We start from the raw sequence: 5,949 nt of genomic DNA on the forward strand, positions 1-5,949 counted from the left end.
TCATCAGAAATCAGGGGGGAAAAATAGTTGAGATCTGATATACTGAGTACTCTTAAATTACAGAGCAGCTTCAAGTGTAGTGTATGAGGAGACAGAGGCAGGGTGAATAAGTATGTCTCAGGCTGTCATGTCCATGAACTGGGAAACTCACTGGCTCATTGAATCATTTCCTGGTACTTCTGCTCATCCATCGATACACAGCAACCAGGCTGGGCTTGCAGAGATGAAAGGCAGAGTAATTCAGAGCCAGCTGTAATTCTTTATAAAACATACACTGAGTATTTTTGTTGACTCCTGCATGACATTTCCAAGGTGGCTGGGAAGCCAGGCCATTTGTTACAGGCTCTGGATCAATAGAAAGCACAGAGGAAAGCAGGGAAAGTGAACATCCAGTGGAAAGGACAGCACAACTTCCAAGTTTGCACATCTCAGCTGTGCACAGGGTACACTGCAGGGGAACATCCTGTTCTTCAGACAGCCACATTCAATCACTGAAAAATATTTAGCATGAGGAAAAGCTGCTGCCTTATGTATCTGTAATTGTCAGATTTACCAGTGAACAGAACAGAGGCATTTGCAAACCCTTCTCCTCCTATAGCTGTATGACCACGATGGTTACCTGTGTCTGGAATGCACATCCCACAATCACTGAGAGCTCTGACACATCTGAGTTCCCACTTTCATTGTTGCTGGCCGCTTTTTCACCCCAAAATTACTACATATTAGCAAATAGGAGAGGCTAATAGATCATAAAAACCTAAATATGTGTTTTTCATCAGACATGATCTATCAAGGATAAAAATAATTTGCTGTATTGGCTCTCAAAAGATCAAATTTCAGAGTAGAGTCTTGCTGACTTCAGGGGCTTGATGATTGAAAGTTTACAGGGAGTCTGGGCTCATGTTTCAAGATCTGATTTGAAAGCCAACTTTTACCTTGTACAGATTCAGGACTTTCTTCATGTCATTATAAAGATCAAGTCTATTCCCCCTTGTGTTTTTTGTGCTGTCCTTACTCAGAAAAGTTTAAAACCAGGCTTTCAGTGTTTTCTATATTAAAAGACAGAGGGGAAAAAATTATACCTCATAGGTTTGTCCACGAAAATCACTTGAAAATTACCACTTTTGCTAAGATTTTAAAAAATTAACACATCGCCTGGACTTTGCATGTGAAGATTTAACTTTTTGATAAACAGCAAACTCATCTACTGCTGTGCCAGCTATTTTTAACCCACCTTGTGAGTATGCTTTTTTTATTGCTTTATACAGCATATCTGATTCTCTCTAAAGCACAAACTAAAAAATCTATCGGGCTGTCATTTGCTGCATAGTGCCATCTATCATCATGCAGCTTGGCAGCTGTAGTGCAGGGAGGGAGGGGGGAGCTGGAGCAGGAGGCACAGTCAAGGACTTTCACATGTAACACCAAAAAAAAAAAGAAAAAAATCCTTGTCACAATTATTTATGGCTCTTGCTGGGGCACATAATAGGACACATAAAACCTCTGTTTCAGTTTCAAGCCCCCTCCCCTGTCGGAGTTGGGCACAGGCAGTTTTGCTTTACACATACAATTTCCTGAACAATGCCGAGCACTTGTGAAGTGACAGTGACAAATACTGGAGGCTCTGGCTGCAGCTCTGCAGGCTGTTACAGGAGCAGGGGTGTCAATAATCAAGGAAGGCTGCCAATGATAGCAAAATGCCACTGTGATACTCCCCTTGTTCAAGCAGCTCTCTGCAATGCTTTTATTTTGAAGTTCCAGGAAACTTCTCGTGTCCCTGTAGTTCCAGGCTGTGAGGAAATAAAGTGTCGGAGGGACCCGTGCCAAGAAATGATTTTTCATTGTTTGATCTTCTGTGCAGTTTGATCTCACGATAACTAAAATATTGCTGGTTCAGAGGGGCTTAATGAATATTCAGCAGTTTCCTATTAGTGTTAGCCTGGTGTGAAGTCTTTTTGTTAGGGTCTATCGTATCAGCCCTCTGCGTGGTGTGCTTGACTTTGTTGTTCAGAGTGTAACCTTTGGTTCAGGTCCCAGCTGATGGATTTCAGAGCGACTCTGCTCCTCTCTGGATGGCAGCAATGGAGAGCTGGGCTGTTAAGGAAACCATGCTTTAGGTAATTAAACATAAAACTCGGGTCCGAACCAATAAAATGTCTTGCTTGCAGTTTCTCAAGAAAGAGCATAGACAGATATTAACCTTGATGTCCCCATTAAAGTCCTCTGATACACTTTTTATTTCCCATATCTCATAGTATTTCTGATCTCCAGTGTTAAGTAGCAAACTGTTAAATTAGTGGAAGAGAGGCCAGGATAGATTTGCTCCTGTGGAGCAAATCAGTTTTGAAGGTACGATCCACAAAAACACCAAGAACACAAATTAAACAGAAGCACTTGAAAAACCATTCACTTTAAGCACAATACATTTTCATTATTGTTAAGGCAGCCACAAACAGCATCTAGGTACACAAAGTAACTGTCACGAAACCCACTATTGATAAATCAGGGTTACATTTATCTAAATGAAAGGCACCTGCCCTCTTCCTGAGGCTGCAGGAAAAGGTGGTGGCTTTAGGACAGCTTCAAATGTTAGAACATGCCTAGAAAAAGAAAAGATCTGAAAGACCAAGTTAGTTAGACACGAATTGTGATGATTTTCTGTGGTTTAGTTCTGTTGCACTGAGTGTGCTGTCAGTCATGTGCAGTTCATTCAGACTTGTTTCTCACGACCACATTCCCAGGGCAGTTCCTATAGGTTTGAAGTGCTCCTGCATGAAGCAGGGTTGGTTTAGGAAACATGGATCCTGCTGGCTCAGTTACATCCCACATCCACCTTATTGCCCCTGTGCAAAAAGTGTTCTGAGAAACTGTTCCCACGTGGCAAAGCTCGTCTCTGCTGTGACTTTACATTCCACCACCAAACCTCCCTTGAATTCTAAGCCTCTAACACAGAGTTCCTGTTGAACAGAGGTGGTCTGGACAAGAGTAAGTTGAAACAGCTGTGTGCTCTTTACCTCATCTGCACCAGAGTCACAGCCAGTTCCTGCTCACTGCTTCCTCCCTCACAATCTCATTAAACATGTACACGTGGGTTTTTTCTCCTGTATAGTTTCGTTTTAAATTTCCTGTCCTACTTGGATTTTTTCCTCACCTTAGTGAAAATAGGAACGGGATCAAATGTTGAACAGACCATATTTACGTCCATTGCTGTTGTTGTTTTCTTTAGTTCACTGAAAATTGAGAGGAGAACTATGGTCTTTATTGTTGTTTCTGTCAGTAGCAGCTACACAAGATCTCTCTGAGATCCAGGTGATGGGCAGCATCAGGCACAATGTTGTCTTGATTCCTGAGCAAAGTGGGAAAAAAGTTGACATCATTATGTTAAAATTCCCAGCACAGGAAGGACATGGAGCTGTTGGAATGAGTCCAGAGGAGGCACCAAGGTGATCAGAGGGATGGAGCAGCTCTGCTGGCAGGAAAGGCTGAGACAATTGGGATTGATCAGCCTGGAGAGGAGAAGCTTTGGGGTCACCTAATTGTGGCCTTCCAGTGCCTGAAGGAGTTACAGGAAAGATGGAGGGAGACTATTTACAAGGACCTGGAGTGACAGAACAAGGGGAAATGGTTCCACACTGGCAGAGAGGAGGGTTAGATGGGATATTGGGAAGGAATTCCTCCCTGGGAGGGTGGGGAGGCCCTGGCACAGGTTGCCCAGAGAAGCTGTGGCTGCCCCATCCCTGGAAGTGTCCAAGGTCAGGTTGGACGGGGCTTGGAGCAACCTGGGATAGTGGGAGGTGTCCCTGCCCATGGCAGGGGGTGGGACTGGATGAGATTTAAGGTCCTTCCAACCCAAACCATTCTCTGATTCTATGAAACTCTCAGAAGTGAGAGCAAACCTGGTAGATTAAGGAGAGATTTGCCAGTGTTTGCAGAATATATTTTACTCTTTCCAAGAAAAGTAACAAGGAGTGCATGGGCTCTTCTGCATCAGACTCTGCAGTGCATTGTGAAATAGGATTACTGTCAATCAAACTAATTTCTCACGGATCACTTCTTGCCTTTAATTTCTGTTCCTTTGCTTCTATTTCCTACAAGCTTTTATAGCATGTTATGCTTTTGGCACTTTCTGAAGAGGAAAAATGTTTTTCCTGGAGTTTATAGACGCATTGTAGAAGAGGTTTAAATACTATTAAAAATGCTTTAAAACCCCAAATTTTATTGGTAGTTAAATGATCCATATAGTAGAAATGTCCATGTAGTTTCTGTTTATTTTCAGTGCATTATTTTTTTTTCCTTGAGTTTTTTGCTCTAGGGACTGTTTCAATGTAGTTGGGACACATGAAAACAGAATTCCAAATGTGGGTACATGCAAATAATTAATGTTAGCATTAAGGCTTATCTAAGGAGCAGAAAAATGGAAGGCTTTGGTTGTGGCATATTTCCTGGGATTTTCTTTGCACTGGTTCCCTTTCAGCATCTCACTTTTGGAGAAGTCTCTGTTCTGCAGTGCTTCTGTTGCTTTCTTATTCTAAAATCCAGTTAAGTGTAGAAAAATGTTCACTGCCCTTTTCTTATGAATTACAAGGTTGTAAAAACATTACCAAAAAGAAGGAATTTGCCATAGTCTGGGTTTGTGAGTGGGAAAAAATAATGACTTGTTGGGTCATTTGGGGAAAAATCACAAATATTGAAACACTGTGAGTTCTTTGGGTTTGGATTTGATAGATCAGGGGAAGGGAGCTGCAATCATCACAAAAAGTGATAGATTTAGATTTGATCATTTCCTTACAAACTGTTCTTGATAATTGTGCACAAAAGTGTGAGGTGTATTTTTATATTGCTGATTTTCTACAAGTGCACTTAGAATCTGCTTTAACCACTTTGAGGTTGTAAATTACCAAGTAATTAATATTAGAAGGTAAAAATATGATTTAAGGTCTGCATTGGTACAAAGAAAAAAATAATGGCGTAGTGCCCCATCCATTCCTGTTCACAAATTCAGCTGCCATGGGAGTGCATCACCTGAGGTTTTCAACAGCTAAAAAGTGCATTCTTGTAAAAGGCTGCCTTTCCAATTTTTAGAAGACAAAAGATTTCTATTTACTATACAAATACATTCACCTGTTTGCCAGCTGGTGACTGTGATGCAGAGTTTTTCCATGAGTCACCACGGAGTGTTTTCAGTTTGTTTGGCTGTTTCAAGTCAGTATTTAATAAACTTTAAGCCTATTTGGGTTTTAATTTCTTGTGATGCCACAGCACATTGTTCTTTGCTTGAGATTGACACCAATTTAGTAAGATGTGGCAAACATGCAGCTACCAAGGAAATAGTTTCCTTAGCAACAAGGAACCTATTGACAACGCTCAACACGGAACCCACTTTAACCCCAGTCTGGGGAGTTGCTGTTTCTCTGGTTTCTGGCTGTTCTTTGCATCTGTACAAATCAGATGTTAGAGGACCAAAATGTGCTGTCTATAACCACAGGCAAAGTCATCTTCAATGTGTATAAAAGTAGGAGTTGGTGAACAACCAGTTGCACCATCAAAACTTGGGCATTTAACAAGGCACAGCAACATTTAAAATGCATGGTGGGCAAGTCTGAGCTTAAGTTAATCTGTAAGCTGAGCCCAGGTGACACATCCAGGATTTAATAGAGCATAATATAAAATAACAGGAGGAAAAAAGCCTTGGTGTGTTGTGCTGACACACATTTTTGGGCAGAGGTATTTATATGTGCCACTGATGGAAGCAGCCTGGGTAAATGCAACATTAAGTTTAGGACTGATAAAAATAAAATAAACATTCCACAATTGCACGTGGGAATTGTTCCACCTAACTCATGTGTCATGTAAAATAGCAGTAACAGTGTGTGACTTTGCTGGGAGAGGAAAAGGCTTAACCTGTTTCAATGGAATTTTGGTTTAAAAGAAAGCCCAATACAAGTTCAG

At 41.3% G+C, this 5,949-nt stretch overlaps 1 long non-coding RNA gene across 1 annotated transcript; it reads right to left on the reverse strand.

The window, feature by feature from the left end:
- Positions 1 to 1,717: 1,717 nt before the first annotated feature.
- On the reverse strand, positions 1,718 to 5,313 carry LOC113974353. The gene is made up of 3 exons (XR_003536530.1): positions 5,122 to 5,313; positions 3,152 to 3,346; positions 1,718 to 2,094 (listed from the first exon to the last, which is right to left on the reverse strand). It is a non-coding gene; the product is annotated as an uncharacterized LOC113974353 (long non-coding RNA).
- Between the last annotated feature and the right edge of the window lie 636 nt (positions 5,314 to 5,949).

Source organism: Neopelma chrysocephalum, unplaced genomic scaffold, assembly GCF_003984885.1.
Source record: "Neopelma chrysocephalum unplaced genomic scaffold, ASM398488v2 Primary Assembly neopelma1_119, whole genome shotgun sequence".
Taxonomy (NCBI): Eukaryota; Metazoa; Chordata; class Aves; order Passeriformes; family Pipridae; genus Neopelma; species Neopelma chrysocephalum.